The sequence below is a fragment of the Pelobates fuscus genome, chromosome 2 (assembly GCF_036172605.1).
Source record: "Pelobates fuscus isolate aPelFus1 chromosome 2, aPelFus1.pri, whole genome shotgun sequence".
NCBI classification, from domain to species: domain Eukaryota; kingdom Metazoa; phylum Chordata; class Amphibia; order Anura; family Pelobatidae; genus Pelobates; species Pelobates fuscus.
Genome location: NC_086318.1, coordinates 7,867,272 through 7,885,716, shown reverse-complemented (window position 1 = coordinate 7,885,716; position 18,445 = coordinate 7,867,272).

Below are 18,445 nucleotides of genomic sequence, written 5' to 3'. Positions count from 1 at the left end.
TAAAGAATAGCATAAAATCTAGCCTAATAAAGGTTAGTGAGGCGAACATAGAGTCAGTTTGGGTTACGTTAGAATTTGGTAATCACACAGTAACTCGTGTAGGTGTGATTTATAGGCCCCCAGGACAAATTGAAGAGTTAGATAATCTACTAGTTGAAGAAATAGCTAAAATGACAATGAAGGGGGAAGTTATCATCATGGGTGACTTTAATCTTCCTGATATAAATTGGAAAACAAAAATAGCTACTTGTGCCAGGAGCACACATATTCTAAACTCCCTACTGGGATTGTCTCTAAAACAAGTCGTTGAGGAGCCAACTCGTAAAGAGGCCATACTAGATTTAGTGTTAACAAATGGAGATTTGGTATCAGATATTACTGTAGGTGAAAGTTTAGGATCCAGTGATCATCATTCAGTGTGGTTTAATATAAGAACAGTGACTGAGTCACACCACACAAAAACAAAAGTTTTAGACTTTAGAAAAACAGACTTTTCCAAAATTAGAATATGTGTAAAGGAGTCATTATCAGACTGGAGCAATTTAAATGGAGTCCAAAAGAAATGGGATTATTTAAAAGTTGCACTACTGAAGGCAACAGAAAATTGCATTAGGCTTGTCAGTAAAAGCAAAAAATTCAAGAAACCACTGTGGTACTCCACAGATGTAGCCAAAATAGTAAAAAACAAAAAGTTAGCATTTAGTAATTATAAAAAAACCCAGAGTGAGGAAGACAGAATGACCTATAAGATTAGGCAGAAAGAGGCTAAGCAAGTTATAAGAGCTTCCAAATCACACACAGAAGAGAAAATAGCACAGTCAGTAAAAAAGGGGGACAAAACCTTTTTTAGATACATAAATGAGAAAAGAAAAGTAAAACAAGGATTAGTTAGATTAAAAACAAAAGAAGGAAGGTATGTAGATGAGGATAAAGGTCTAGCTGACTGCCTCAATGAATATTTTTGTTCGGTATTTACAGATGAAAATGAAGGAAAGGGACCTCAGTTAAGAAAAAGGATAAATGAGTCATTTATTACACGTGAGTTTACAGAGGAAGAGGTTCTATTTCAACTGTCAAAAGTAAAGACAAATAAGTCAATGGGACCTGATGGAATACACCCAAAGCTATTAAAAGAGCTTAGTGGTGTACTAGCAAAACCATTAACAGATTTATTTAACCAATCATTGATAACAGGAGTAGTCCCAGAAGATTGGAAGTTAGCGAATGTTGTGCCCATTCACAAGAAAGGTAATAGGGAGGAGTCGGGCAACTATAGGCCAGTAAGCCTAACTTCAGTAGTGGGGAAAGTGATGGAAACCATGTTAAAGGATAGGATTGTTGAACATCTAAAAACACATGGATTTCAAGATCAGAGACAACATGGGTTTACTTCAGGGAGATCATGCCAAACTAATCTTATTGATTTTTTTGATTGGGTAACTAAAATTATAGATCAGGGTGGTGCAGTAGACATTGCTTACCTCGATTTCAGTAAGGCTTTTGACACTGTTGCACATAGAAGGCTTATCAACAAACTACAATCTTTGAGTTTGGATTCCAATATTGTTGAATGGGTAAGGCAGTGGCTGAGTGACAGGCAACAGAGGGTTGTAGTCAATGGAGTATATTCGAAGCTTGGGCTTGTCACCAGTGGGGTACCTCAGGGATCTGTACTTGGACCCATTCTCTTTAATATTTTTATTAGTGATATTGCAGAAGGTCTTGATGGTAAGGTGTGTCTTTTTGCGGATGATACTAAGATATGTAACAGGGTTGATGTTCCAGGAGGGATAATCCAAATGGAAAATGATTTAGGTAGACTAGAAAAATGGTCAGAGTTTTGGCAACTGACATTTAATGTGGATAAGTGCAAGATAATGCATCTTGGATGTAAAAACCCAAGGGCAGAGTACAGAATATTTGATAGAGTCCTAACCTCAACATCTGAGGAAAGGGATTTAGGGGTGATTATTTCTGATGACTTAAAGGTAGGCAGACAATGTAATAGAGCAGCAGGAAATGCTAGCAGAATGCTTGGTTGTATAGGGAGAGGTATTAGCAGTAGAAAGAGGGAAGTGCTCATGCCATTGTACAGAACACTGGTGAGACCTCACTTGGAGTACTGTACACAGTACTGGAGACCCTATCTTCAGAAGGATATTGATACCTTAGAGAGAGTTCAAAGAAGGGCTACTAAACTGGTTCATGGATTGCAGGATAAAACTTACCAGGATAGGTTAAAGGATCTTAACATGTATAGCATGGAGGAAAGACGAGACAGGGGGGATATGATAGAAACATTTAAATACATAAAGGGAATCAACACAGTAAAGGAGGAGACTATATTTAAAAGAAGAAAAACTACCACAACAAGAGGACATAGTCTTAAATTAGAGGGACAAAGGTTTAAAAATAATATCAGGAAGTATTACTTTACTGAGAGGGTAGTGGATGCATGGAATAGCCTTCCAGCTGAAGTGGTAGAGGTTAACACAGTAAAGGAGTTTAAGCATGCGTGGGATAGGCATAAGGCTATCCTAACTATAAGATAAGGCCAGGGACTAATAAAAGTATTTAGAAAACTGGGCAGACTAGATGGGCCGAATGGTTCTTATCTGCCGTCACATTCTATAATGATGTTTATTTGCTGATATTCTAATAATCAATGATGACGTAAAATGTCTCTTAAAAGGACCTGCGCGTTCGCTTTTTAATCACTTGCCAATAAATTTTCTCGAAGTTATTTTAACCTGAACCTTGTGTGTCAGACTTAATTACTTCAGCGTATATACGCAATTTAATTTTATTGATTTGGACAGGAACAGATAGACATTTAAACATTTTGGTTTACTGCTAAAAAGTACCATAACATAAGTAGTCACACCATATAACAATGGTTTAACTTATCTGATGCCCCTGGGCGCCCAATGTGCGCTCTCCCAGAGTAAGTAGTCACACCATATAACAATGGTTTAACTTATCTGATGCCCCTGGGCGCCCAATGTGCGCTCTCCCAGAGTAAGTAGTCACACCATATAACAATGGTTTAACTTATCTGAATGCCCCTGGGCGCCCAATGTGTGCTCTCCCAGAGTAAGTAGTCACACCATATAACAATGGTTTAACTTATCTGATGCCCCTGGGCGCCCAATGTGCGCTCTCCCAGAGTAAGTAGTCACACCATATAACAATGGTTTAACTTATCTGAATGCCCCTGGGCGCCCAATGTGTGCTCTCCCAGAGTAAGTAGTCACACCATATAACAATGGTTTAACTTATCTGATGCCCCTGGGCGCCCAATGTGCGCTCTCCCAGAGTAAGTAGTCACACCATATAACAATGGTTTAACTTATCTGATGCCCCTGGGCGCCCAATGTGTGCTCTCTCAGAGTAAGTAGTCACACCATATAACAATGGTTTAACTTATCTGAATGCCCCTGGGCGCCCAATGTGTGTTCTCTCAGAGTAAGTAGTCACACCATATAACAATGGTTTAACTTATCTGAATGCCCCTGGGCGCCCAATGTGCGCTCTCCCAGAGTAAGTAGTCACACCATATAACAATGGTTTAACTTATCTGATGCCCCTGGGCGCCCAATGTGTGCTCTCTCAGAGTAAGTAGTCACACCATATAACAATGGTTTAACTTATCTGATGCCCCTGGGCGCCCAATGTGCGCTCTCCCAGAGTAAGTAGTCACACCATATAACAATGGTTTAACTTATCTGATGCCCCTAGGCGCCCAATGTGCGCTCTCCCAGAGTAAGTAGTCACACCATATAACAATGGTTTAACTTATCTGATGCCCCAGGGCGCCCAATGTGCGCTCTCCCAGAGTAAGTAGTCACACCATATAACAATGGTTTAACTTATCTGATGCCCCTAGGCGCCCAATGTGCGCTCTCCCAGAGTAAGTAGTCACACCATATAACAATGGTTTAACTTATCTGAATGCCCCTGGGCGCCCAATGTGTGCTCTCTCAGAGTAAGTAGTCACACCATATAACAATAATTTAACTTATCTGATGCCCCAGGGCGCCCAATGTGCGCTCTCCCAGAGTAAGTAGTCACACCATATAACAATGGTTTAACTTATCTGAATGCCCCTGGGCGCCAAATGTGTGCTCTCTCAGAGTAAGTAGTCACACCATATAACAATGGTTTAACTTATCTGAATGCCCCTGGGCGCCCAATGTGTGCTCTCTCAGAGTAAGTAGTCACACCATATAACAATGGTTTAACTTATCTGAATGCCCCTGGGCGCCCAATGTGTGCTCTCCCAGAGTAAGTAGTCACACCATATAACAATGGTTTAACTTATCTGATGCCCCTGGGCGCCCAATGTGTGCTCTCCCAGAGTAAGTAGTCACACCATATAACAATGGTTTAACTTATCTGATGCCCCTGGGCGCCCAATGTGTGCTCTCCCAGAGTAAGTAGTCACACCATATAACAATGGTTTAACTTATCTGAATGCCCCTGGGCGCCCAATGTGTGCTCTCCCAGAGTAAGTAGTCACACCATATAACAATGGTTTAACTTATCTGATGCCCCTGGGTGCCCAATGTGCGCTCTCCCAGAGTAAGTAGTCACACCATATAACAATGGTTTAACTTATCTGAATGCCCCTGGGCGCCCAATGTGTGCTCTCCCAGAGTAAGTAGTCACACCATATAACAATGGTTTAACTTATCTGATGCCCCTGGGTGCCCAATGTGCGCTCTCCCAGAGTAAGTAGTCACACCATATAACAATGGTTTAACTTATCTGAATGCCCCTGGGCGCCCAATGTGTGCTCTCCCAGAGTAAGTAGTCACACCATATACTAATGGTTTAACTTATCTGATGCCCCTGGGCGCCCAATGTGTGCTCTCCCAGAGTAAGTAGTCACACCATATAACAATGGTTTAACTTATCTGAATGCCCCTGGGCGCCCAATGTGCGCTCTCCCAGAGTAAGTAGTCACACCATATAACAATGGTTTAACTTATCTGAATGCCCCTGGGCGCCCAATGTGCGCTCTCCCAGAGTAAGTAGTCACACCATATAACAATGGTTTAACTTATCTGAATGCCCCTGGGCGCCAAATGTGTGCTCTCCCAGAGTAAGTAGTCACACCATATAACAATGGTTTAACTTATATGAATGCCCCTGGGCGCCCAATGTGTGCTCTCCCAGAGTAAGTAGTCACACCATATAACAATGGTTTAACTTATCTGATGCCCCTGGGCGCCCAATGTGTGCTCTCCCAGAGTAAGTAGTCACACCATATAACAATGGTTTAACTTATCTGAATGCCCCTGGGCGCCCAATGTGCGCTCTCCCAGAGTAAGTAGTCACACCATATAACAATGGTTTAACTTATCTGAATGCCCCTGGGCGCCCAATGTGCGCTCTCCCAGAGTAAGTAGTCACACCATATAACAATGGTTTAACTTATCTGAATGCCCCTGGGCGCCAAATGTGTGCTCTCCCAGAGTAAGTAGTCACACCATATAACAATGGTTTAACTTATATGAATGCCCCTGGGCGCCCAATGTGTGCTCTCCCAGAGTAAGTAGTCACACCATATAACAATGGTTTAACTTATCTGAATGCCCCTGGGCGCCCAATGTGTGCTCTCTCAGAGTAAGTAGTCACACCATATAACAATGGTTTAACTTATCTGAATGCCCCTGGGCGCCAAATGTGCACTCTCCCAGAGTAAGTAGTCACTCCATATAACAATGGTTTAACTTATCTGATGCCCCTGGGCGCCCAATGTGTGCTCTCCCGGAGTAAGTAGTCACACCATATAACAATGGTTTAACTTATCTGAATGCCCCTGGGCGCCCAATGTGTGCTCTCTCAGAGTAAGTAGTCACACCATATAACAATGGTTTAACTTATCTGAATGCCCCTGGGCGCCCAATGTGCGCTCTCCCAGAGTAAGTAGTCACACCATATAACAATGGTTTAACTTATCTGAATGCCCCTGGGCGCCAAATGTGTGCTCTCCCAGAGTAAGTAGTCACACCATATAACAATGGTTTAACTTATATGAATGCCCCTGGGCGCCCAATGTGTGCTCTCCCAGAGTAAGTAGTCACACCATATAACAATGGTTTAACTTATCTGAATGCCCCTGGGCGCCCAATGTGTGCTCTCTCAGAGTAAGTAGTCACACCATATAACAATGGTTTAACTTATCTGAATGCCCCTGGGCACCAAATGTGCGCTCTCCCAGAGTAAGTAGTCACACCATATAACAATGGTTTAACTTATCTGATGCCCCTGGGCGCCCAATGTGTGCTCTCCCAGAGTAAGTAGTCACACCATATAACAATGGTTTAACTTATCTGAATGCCCCTGGGCGCCAAATGTGTGCTCTCCCAGAGTAAGTATATAGGATATAGAATGCACACCATAACAATCTCAAAAAAATATTTAAATTTTATTATGTACAAAAAAGTACCAGAATGTAAACATATAAGAAAAAATAAATATAAACAAAGTAACAGAAGTAAAGGCAGATACAATAAAATAATAGTAATAAATTACCACAAAAATCCTTACAAGCCTCAGACAGAAACACGAGTCACCAAACCCCCCAACGTTTCGGCACCAACTGGCTGCCTTTATCAAGGGTACAATCTGATGCCCCTGGGCGCCCAATGTGTGCTCTCCCAGAGTAAGTAGTCACACCATATAACAATGGTTTAACTTATCTGAATGCCCCTGGGCGCCCAATGTGTGCTCTCTCAGAGTAAGTAGTCACACCATATAACAATGGTTTAACTTATCTGAATGCCCCTGGGCGCCCAATGTGTGCTCTCTCAGAGTAAGTAGTCACACCATATAACAATGGTTTAACTTATCTGAATGCCCCTGGGCGCCCAATGTGCGCTCTCCCAGAGTAAGTAGTCACACCATATAACAATGGTTTAACTTATCTGATGCCCCTAAACAGACAATTGCAGTGAATTGAAAAAAGCAATTGCAATCTCTGGCAAAAGTTGAATTGAAGAGATTTTCTAAATCATATATTTTGTTTTAATTTCCCAGTTTGGTTTTCAATTCACTATAACTTGAGTTTGGTGAATAAGACCGTCCACAGCCCATATTCAGACAGACAGACAGATAGACACACAGACTGCAACAGCTCAATATATATATATATATATAATGTATCTTTTATTAAAATAATATAAAACTATAAATGATATTGGTGTCTGTGTGTCTGTCTATCTGGCTGGATGAGCCTTTGTGACAATTCGATGTGACATCATGTGACATCACCCTTTATGGTCACAGCTTACAGCAGTCACTAGACACTGCTCAGACAGTTGACACTGCTTAGCTGTTGTAGTGATCAAGTTGCTAATGATGGCAAATAGAAACATTTTCTCTTGTTTTCCACGTTTGCGCCTTCGAAATGTAAGTAAATGACTTGGTTTCTTTAAGGTTCCAATTATATTAATAATTAACTGAGAGCTATTACCCCAAACGCCAATATAATTCATGGCTGGGTCCAAAAGGAGAATACAGTGAGACCCAGTTTATGATTATTAATGTGAATTACTGGAGGGGGGGGAGCAGATCTTTTATTTTATTCTTATTTTAATTAAGTTAAATCCTTATACAATGAAATACTGGATTTAATGAATTTAATATCATTTTGAACCATTTGCACTTTATTGTATGTACACAATTTGCACAAAACATATTTGCTCCACAAGACACATTTTTCATTGTATCTGAGTTATCTGGGATTGGGATCTCCTTCCTATCTTCACATAATTCTCCTCCGTCCCTGTCCTTAACTCCAGCCATCACTCCTTACTGAGCGGAAGAGACAGAGACCGGAGACACATCTTTGGTGTTAAACTGGTCAAGAACAGGATAACACTTATATGTAAGACTGCGCCTGGGCCTCCAGGCACCATAACAACTTCAATGAAATGATTGCATGCTACACAAAATTATACCCTTAACGTAAAATCCCACTACTCTTGGGCGGCAGCAGTGGCTATAGCATTCATCAGCCCAAATACATAAATCCTAAATCCCTATGTACGTTTCAATAATGATTTTAGTATCACTCTAACGGTCAATAAACTGTAAGCTCACCTGTCACGGCAAGGCCAACCTATTAGGGGAGTTATAAACAAGTTGTTATGGCGCCTGGCGTGTTCCTTTAAGTAGACTCATTTCCCATATTTTAGTTTGTTTGTAACCAGGGAATAGACGGTAAAAGCTTTTGGTTTGTTTGAGCATTTTTTTTGCAAAGTGCCTTTTGTTTTCTAATTGTTTTTGTTTCAGCCTTTTCGGCGCGCCAGACGTCAGATACCTGATGCTGATGAGCAGAAAGTAGATCATCTTCCAGGTATATTAAACGCTGTGTGTGATTGCTGTGTGTATATGTAAGTGTATATCTATCGATCTCCATGGAGACTGAACCAGTTCTAGTATTTTATAACCTGTATGAGACCTGAACGTGGAACCTCCAAAGAACAAGAGAACCGAGAGCCGCCAACTGAGCTCTCTCAGCCAAAGAATGACCCTCTGTGCATGGAATATGCACAGAATGCACATTATCCGGCACATACCTCTCGTTCCAGACTGGCTAATGACAATCGTCTAAATATATCTGTAAGTGCAGACTCCAGGCACCATAACAACTACAAAACACTGAAGTGGTCATGGTGCTTGGTGGAACCCTTTAACATTTAGATTTCTATTGTTAGATGGTTACCTGAAGACAATGTACAGAATATGCGATTTTGACATTTCTTGCACGTTAGATTGCGTAGCTAATATTTTCGGGAAGGTAGTTCGCCTTATATATATTTCCAGACACCTGTAATGAGTCTCTCCTAACCCCCATACAGGGGGACTGCCTCCAACCCATAATCCACTACTGTCTGATAGCAGAATATATCTGGAATTTCAGCCAGTCTTAATGTTCCCATTATTTATAATGACAATGCTGAGCATATCCCATAAACTCAGCAGGTGAGTATAGTTCAGCACTTGGCAGTAGTTTCATTCAGTAAAAGTCAAACTGTTTCTTGAGCTACGTTCTCCAGTCATGTTTTTAAATGGCTGGAGCTAGTGGTTGCCATTCGTGTAAACATAACAAATGTTCTCCCCATGAAATCTGGAAAAGACGTCAGATGTCGGGAAGACTGAATACCCGGGATGAGGTCACAGGCGCCTGGTGGGACCCAGGTAAGGAGTTAAACCATACTTGGAGTATTCCTAGGAATGTCCATGAAAGACTGGAGTCGATACAATATTTACTGTAGATCTATCTCACTGACATCTATTGAAACTGGAAGGCATGTACATGGCGTCTTCCTATGGTGTCATCAAGCACGGGGGACTTCTAGCAGCTGGGATTTTTGTTGTTTACTCTGTATTTATCTTTTCTTTCAGTGTTTTTATATTCCTTGATTTAAAGCTGCTCTCTGGGACTGTGTTATCTATAACGGCATTACCTACTCTAATGTAACTCTCTTTATTTATTGAGTGATACTGTCTGCTGACATTTCCAAATGTATTTTTTTCTTGTTACTTTTTCCCGGGATGTCCAGAGACCCGAGATGCTCCTAAAGGTGACACCAGCTCCCAGGCAGAGAACGCAAAGCTGAGTGCTTTGCAGAAAAAGCTGGATATTGAGCTGAAGGTGAAGCAGGGAGCAGAGAATATGATCAACGCATATTCCAATGATCCTCTCAAAGTAAGTCTGATACATTGAAACTGAGTTTGAAAAGAAAGAATACTTTTTAATTTTTACAGGACATGCCTTTTATACCCTGACACCATTCAAGCTAATTTAAAGGGATTCTATAGTGCCAGGAAAACAAAGCTGTTTTCCTGGCACTATAGAATACTACCGGGCCCCCTCCCTCCCTCTCGCCCCCCCCTACCGTGGCGCTTCAGTCACTTTCCTGAATCCAGCGACCATGTCCTTTGGCGCTGGGTCAGGCTCTGCCCATGCCCCTCTCTGGCCAACATTGACCGGCGGGGGAGACCTAATGCACATGCGCAGCAATGGCCGCTCCCGTATTAAGATTTCCCTATGGGGATTCTGGTAATGCTGGAAGTCCTCATGCAGAATGTGACAGCATCAATTAGATGGCCAAAAGGCATCTAAGCATTTAGAAGTCCCTCTAGTGGCTGTCTGGTAGAAACCACTAGGGGGGGAGATAACCCTGCAAGGTAATTATTACAGTTTCTAAGAACTGTAGGGATAAGGGACAGGGGACATTGCACCCAGACCTCTTCAATGAGCTGAGTGCCTACAGTGTCCTTCTGAGCGGATAGTTTGCTGGTGATATTTGTTCCTGAAATCAAGAGAGGTGATACAAATTACCAACTAGATTTCCAAAAGCTTGCCGACATCTCTCTCAGCTAAATAGTTGAAGGAACGTGCTTTTCTTCTTTTTTTTTTTAAAATTCTAACTAGAAAGAATGCATGTTTTTTTTTTGTTTTTTTTTTAAGATTGATTTTTTTCCAATTTTAAAGCTTTTACTTCCATAATGCGTGTCTATAATTTAGTCTGCCTGCAAGGAAGCACTGTAGTGTGCCTAGTGCCCTTCCCCCCAGATGCAAGCATTCCGCTGCTGTATTTTGAGCCATTAAGGCTCTCGTATACTGAAAGAGAAACAAAGTGAACTGGATTTATAGTCCCTGCATGTTATGTACAAGGACTGCCTGGAACTGACATAATAATACTTTAATATCTGGGGGAAAATCATTGCTTTAGATCAATGAAAACTAAACATACTCCACGTGTATCCTGGGATGTGAATAATTAAAGGGACACTATAGTACACAGACCACTTCAGCTCAATGAAGTGGTCTGGGTGCCAGGTCCCTCAGGTTTTAACCCTTCAGATGCAGAGAAACTGCTATGTTTACATTTGGGGTGAATCCAGCCTCTAGTGGCTGTCTTCCGGACAGCCACTAGAGGTGCATCTGCGATTTTTTGGACACTTTGAATGCGCATGCGTATTCGCTCCATTGATGTCAGACGGGGAAGCTGATGTCGGCAAGGGAGGAGAGGTCACCAGCGCCGAGGGAGCCTGGTGCTGGATTAAGGTTTTAACCCCTTCAGCGCCACGGGAGGGGGACTCTGAGGGTTGGGGCACCGTCAGGGCACTATAGTGTCAGGAAATCCGCTTTGTTTTCCTGACACTATAGTGATCCTTTAAGGTTTATTTCTTGGAATGAGGTTAATTAATCCTATATTTCTTCGTGCATTTTAATCAGCTATCTGACCATTCTTATTACTGTTACAGAATGCCAAACATATTGCCGCTGCCCAGAAAAAACTTAAACGCAGTGAGAAAAAAATAGCCAGGCTGCGCACTCGAATCCAGTCTCTTATCAAAGGTAAACGTTCAGTCCTCGTATGCAGTTTGAAAGAATATTAATGGGTAACAATGTACATGTATTTTATATTTTTGTGAGTTTTAGTTTTTAGAGTTTGGCTGTGTGTCTGGGCCATGAGATATTCTGGGTGCCAACTGTTTTTATATATCGTGATCCAGAAGCCACCTGTGGAGGTACAGCGTCCCTGGATGTGAATAAACTTTAAAGAAACAATCCAAACACCATAACTACTACAGGCCATTATTGTTACGGTGCCAGGAGTGCCAGTAGTGCCCTGGTGGCTACTTTGTAAGGAGTCAAATTGTATTAAAATGGCTCTGCAGGGCTTGCTCCGGGCTCAGATCAGGAGAGCTAAGAGAAGTTCCTGTTTAGGACCGTCCGGCTCTCCGTCACTGGTAGCCAAAGCAGGGAGCTGCCCCGGGAATAAAAATGCATTGACTTCTAATAATGGGGTGCCAGGGCAGGACTTGCACCATAACCACTACAGCAAGCTTTAACAATCTTACAAGGAGATCTGTACGTATCCCATATACCTCTACACTCCAAGGCTTTATGAAGAAATGTACAGCTGTTTCTTCCAATTACATCGCCTTTACATTTCCTCTTAGAAGTGGGAGGTAAAGGGAGTAATTAGAAGGTGCGAATACATTTTATATTTTATAAATTAAGTATCATAAAGTCTAGGCTTGGATATAATGTTTTTGTTTTATCTCCATTTGCTTTGAGTTTAAAATGATTGGAGTATTATTGATCACTGCGTATAATACACAATACTTACATTATGTTATGTCTCGACCTTTACAGAACAACCATCGTTACCAGCTCCGGAGACGGACATTAATACTGCTGCCCCTTCGCTGTTGGTGACGGAGAGACAGGAGCCAGAGCCGGCTGGGTATTCACTTTACATCTTTCTCATCAATGTTGTTAGGACCTGAATCCATTCCCAGTTTACACCACCACACCTGCTGATTATCTATATGTTTGTCGTATGTTTGTCTACGGCTGTCTATAGATTCCTTAGCATGCGTATCAATCACAGATACATTTTACAAGGCTGCCTACAGCTTGCATGCTTGTGTCGCCAGATCTCCTTATCTTTGCAGGACTCCTGTGAATTCTGCATTCTGCCAGGCAGGGTGTGAGAGTGCTTTGGATGTCACACAGGAAGCACAGAATGTAGAATTCTATACGGTGCAAAGACATAGAAATCGGCAACACTAGTGAGAAGTATTCTTGGGGTGTCCTTTAAATAATGTTGTGTATATAGCAGCAATATTGTCTACGATATAATGAGTATAGTTATATGACAACCAGATAAACGATTCTTTTCTTCCTTCTCATAGCGATTTTCCAATCTTACCTTTGAAATCAATTACCCTACCGGATGTGAAACATGACCTTGAGACGCCTAGTCAGACATATTTAGATGGAATTCAGCATGAAATTTCAGCTTATGTTAAGATCCAGAATATACTGGCCCAGGTAAAGCTCTAACTTGCTGGATGTTCTCTGAAGTAGTTATGGTGCAATGAGTCTGTGGGTATTAACTCACTTTTTGTTTGTTAAACCATTTGGGAGCATTTTGACAAATGAGAGGTCTCTACCTGTCACCCAGACGCCCCCCTTGTCCATAATGATAATGTGGAATTTACAGTTTAACGCTATAAATGTGTATTCCATCCAACCTGGACCGCTGTGATGGGTGGGGGGTAACCCAGGGCTCTCAGCCAATCAATACAATCCAGGCTTCCTATAATGGGCATTGATAATACAGAAGTGTTAATTCCTATCATTGTGGCTGAGGAGGGGGGTATCCAGGTACTTGGAGGAGCCTAAATTGTCTGATATTAAACCAGGGATAGCGCCAAGACACTCCAGGTACTATAACCACTACAGCGAGCTAGAATGGTTAGTTTGCTTCGAGTTTGCCGTTAATGCAGCCACATGTTTCATTTCCTGATCGTTTGAGTTGATGAACTCTGGGTTTAGTAAATAAATTAGACCTTCTAATGGTTTATCAAGGCTAACAGTCACTTTCCAGAACTTTTAATATTATGGTAACTTAAATAAAAAGGGTCTTTGCCGCAAATCTTGTGCAAAATACTAATAAATGGGACATAAATCCCTTAGTGTCAGTGCAATAAGGCAGGTGTATTCTCATATAAAACAAAGAGAGAGAAATATATGCAAATGTAGTGTAGTAAGATTTAATTGTTAAATCGCTGTCGAATGTCTGACATTAAGGATGTATCACCAAGCACCGTCTCTCCCTCTCCTCTCCTGCTCGGACTAATACGGGAACATTAGTACAAGTAGTGAAAAGTCGGCAGTGGCTGGATTAGAGCGTCAGCTAACACTCTCAGCCAATCATGAGTAAAGGATATTAGCTAACGATGGGCAGCTGACTCTCTCAGCCAATCACTGACCCTTCTCACTGCTCGCACAACTTCTGCTTTAACCTGAGCTGAGCAGACAGAGACCGGAGTCACATCTTTAGTGTTAAACCGGATAGAACAGGTTAACACTTATATATGTAAGACTGCGCCTGGGCCTCCAGGCACCATAACCACTTCAATGAAATAATGTCATGCTGCACAAACTTAAGCCCATGGAATCAAACTCCCACTACTCTTGGGCGGCAGCAGTGGCTGTAGTATTCATCAGCCCAAATACATAAAACAAATAAAAAGTTATCTGAACGGCCATTGAACTGTAAGCTCACCTGTCACGGCAAGGCCAACCTATTAGGGGAGTTATAAACAAGTTGTTATGGTGCCTGGAGTGTTCCTTTAAGTAGACTCATTTCCTGTATTTTAGTTTGTTTCTAGCAGTTTAAAACGTATCACTGACCCCTCTGGCAGCAACCAGGGGATAGACTGTGAAAGCTTTTGGTTTGTTTGAGCATTTTTCTTGCAAAGTGCCTTTTGTTTTCTGATTGTTTTTGTTTCTGCTTTTTCAGCGCGCCAGACGTCAGATACCTGATGCTGTTGAGCAGAAAGTAGATCAACTTCCAGGTACATTAAAACGCTGTGTGTGATTGCTATATACAGTATCTCACAAAAGTGAGTACACCCCTCACATTTTTTTTAAATATTTTATTAAGAAATGACACTCTGATACAATATAAAGTAGTAAGTGTACCGCCTGTATAACAGTGTAAATTTGCTGTCCCCTCAAAATAACTCAACACACAGCCATTAAAGGGACACTCCAGGCACCCAGACCACTTTGGCTCATTGGAGTGGTCTGGGTGCCAACTCCCACTACCCTTAACCCTGCAAGTGTAATTATTGCAGTTTTTTTTAAACTGCAATATTTACCTTGCAGGGTTAAGTCCTCCCCTAGTGGCTGTCTATTAGACAGCCACTAGAGGACACTTCCTGCTCTATAGCACAGGTTTTCTGTGCTAGAGCGTCGCTGGACGTCCTCACGCTGTGTGAGGACCTCCAGCGTCGCTCTATTCCCCATAGGGAAGCATTGAAATTCATTTTCAATGCTTTCCTATGGGGTGCGCTAATGCGCATGCGCGGCATTGCCGCGCATGCGCATTAGGTCTCCTCGGCCGGCTGGCGAGATCAGTCTCGCCCACCGGCCGACGTAAGCAGAAGGAGGAGCGGCGGGAGAGGAGGAAGCAGCGACGAGGGACCTGTCGCTGCCCCTGGTAAGTCACTGAAGGGGTTTTCACCCCTTCAGCAACTGGGGATTGGGGGGTGGGAGGGAGAGGGACCCTCCAGTGCCAGGAAAACGGATTGTTTTCCTGGCACTGGAGTTTCCCTTTAATGTCTAAACCGTTGGCAACATAAGTGAATACACCCCTAAGTGGAAATGTCCAAATTGGGCCCAAAGTGTCAATATTTTGTGTGACCACCATTATTTTCCAGCACTGCCTTAACCCTAATGGGCTTTGAGTTCACCAGAGCTTCACAGGTTGCCACTGGAGTCCTCTTCCACTCCTCCATGATGACATCACAGAGCTGGTGGATGTTAGAGATCTTGCATTCCCACACCTTCTGTTTGAGGATGCCCCACAGATACTCAATAGGGTTTAGGTCTGGGGACATGCTTGGCCAGTCCATCACCTTTACCTTCAGCTTCTTTAGCAAGGCAGCGGTCGTCTTGGAGGTGTGTTTGGGGTTGTTATCATGTTGGTATACTGCCCTGCGGCCCAGTCTCCGAAGGGAGGGGATCATGCTCTGTATATCACAGTACATGTTGGCATTCATGGTTCCTTCAATGAACTGTTGCTCTCCAGTGCCAGCAGCACTCATACAGGCCCAGACCATGACATTCCCATCACCATGCTTGAGTGTAGGCAAGACACACTTGTCTTTGTACTCCTCACCTGATTGCTGCCACACACGCTTGACACCATCTGAACCAAATAAGTTTATCTTGGTCTCATCGGACCACAGGACATGGTTCCAGTAATCCATGTCCTTAGTCTGCTTGTCTTCAACAAACTGTTTGGGGGTCTTTCTTGTGCATTATATTTAGAAGAGGCTTCCTTCTGGGATGACAGCCATGCAGACCAATTTGATGCAGTGTGCGGCATATGGTCTGAGCACTGACAGGCTGACTCCCCCACCCCTTTAACCTCTGTAGCAGTGCTGGCAGCACTCATACGTCTTTTTCCCAAAGACAACATCTGGATATGACACTGTGACAAACTCCCCTTCCCACCTGAGTTTGACACAAGCTCCTGGAGGAGCTTGCTTGCCAGCCTCCTGCCCGCAGACTGGGCCATGCAGTAAAAAACTACCGAAGTTGACCGACCGTTAGCACTGATTTCATGGAACTGTTTTGGGCATGGGACTATGCGTGCGGTCGGTCAAAAATAGGACTTCCAGTAAATTCCTGAACCCCTGAACCGATCTGGGGGATATTTGCATATGTTGGTCACCCAGATTGGGGCTATCAGGGGGATGTAACATTTGTGGGGTTTCCATTGGTTTTGGGGGTAGTTTCTGGGTACTGTTAAAAAATGTTTTTCTGTGCGTGGAGATAATTAGATTAGCTTAGTACAGTTCCTGGTTAAATTATCTCCCAGGCACAGAGGGGGGATTATCTTATTTGTGTATGGGAGTGTCCTGGACTTGAGAGCAAATGTCATTGTGTGGTTGTTTTTACTGTAATCTACTCTCAGGTCCAGGGCGATTGCCCCTTGCATGGGGACCTGCATATAAGGCCAGTTGTGGCTGCCAATTAATGAGTTCCTGCCTACCCTCAACATAGAGTAACATCTCATGTGTGGGGGGAACAGGTGTATCTGCTCTGAGGACTGCTATATCACGATACTCCCCTGGGCTATATTCACTAGCTTTTGTAAGAGCTACACTGCTATACTATGCTTTACCTGCTATACTCTTGTGGAGGAGAGGTCTTCTCACTGGGAGCTGGATCCACGAGTTTTGTCCAGGGTGAGAAGGGACAGCGAGACCCCAGCCAAACTGCGGTGGCTAAGGGGCTATGGTGCTTATTGTGTCCGGTGCAGTGCTTTTGGTAGTCCGAGGCAGCTGGGATGCAGCGATTGGCGGAGGCACCCAGTCGGGGTGCCAGGTGGTCCGTCACAGACCCTGAGCATGTGCACTCAACTTCTTTGGTCGACCATGGCGAGGCCTGTTCTGAATGGAACTTGTCCTGTGAACCCGCTGTATGGTCTTGCCCACCGTGCTGCAGCTCAGTTTCAGGGTCTTGGCAATTATATAAAAATTACAAAAATAAGTGCTCTCTGTCTGTAAATAAAGCTGCAGTTCACCAACAAGGTGTTCCCTCAACCTTGTGCATAACAAGACAAATATACAAAGAAAGGTGAACAGCGCTAGCGGTATACACAGATGTATATATATTTACATACGTAATTGGAGATATTCCTCGATGGTATAGCTTAAAAGAGAAGAACAGAATGCAATAATAGTGCAATATGTATTGCTGGTATAGTGGATGGTAAAAAATTATATAAAATTCTCACTCACACTTTTAAGAGCTTTATAAGCTCAATGTCAAGAGCCTGGACGGAATAATCCCCGTCTATGGATTTCTTGGTGTGCAATCTTCTAGATGAACTTTGTAGGTGTGAGGTTTCCGTGGTATATGGAAAAAGAGAGTACAAAAGACCAATGGTACAGATAGTAGGTGTATATGCAGTGCAAACAAAAAGAGAACCTACTTACATAGACTAGAGCAATGGACCTGCTCTAGTTTAAACAGCTTCAGGTGGAACAATCCCCACCTAAGGATGTACTGGACCCAAATGTAGCAGCAGCAGGATGAGGTAGGAAGTAGGACTAAAATTAGACTGGGTAATGTAAAAATGTGTATACTTTATTTTATCAAAAAATATTTTTAAAAGTGAATAACAAATATATAAAATACCAGTCAAGATAAAATTATAAAAGTCCGTGGTTCTTCCTCACTTAACGCGTTTCGCCTTGGCTTTTTCAAAAGTGCATCATCAAGTGCTTTGTATATTTGTCTTGGCAATTATAGCCTAGGCCATCTTTATGTAGAGCAACAATTCGTTTTTTTCAGATCCTCAGAGAGTTCTTTGCAATGAGGCGCAATGTTGAACTTGGCCAGTGACCAGTATGAGAGAGTATGAGAGCGATAACACCAAATTTAACACACCTGCTCCCCATTCACACCTGAGACCTTGTAACACTAACAATTCACATGATACCAGGGAGGGAAAATGGCATATTGGGCCCAATTTGTACTCACTTTTGTTGCCAACGATTTAGACATTAATGGCTATTTATTTTGTTTTAAATATTTTTATTGTAGTCGTGTCAAAAGCTAGGTTAACAAACATTTTTTTCTTTATAGCATGCAGGTGCCTGCGCAGAGGCATGAGTCTCAATACAGCGTTATAAGCCATTGGTTGCCTACGCAGAGGCGAGATTGGCATTCTTTATGCATTGTAATTATCTATCATACTGTGCGATTTGTGCATGTCTGGATGTGCACGTTTTTTTTTCTTGCTATTTATTTTGAGGGGACAGCACATTTACCCTGTTATACAGGCGGTACACTTACTACTTTACATTGTAGCAGAGTGTCATTTCT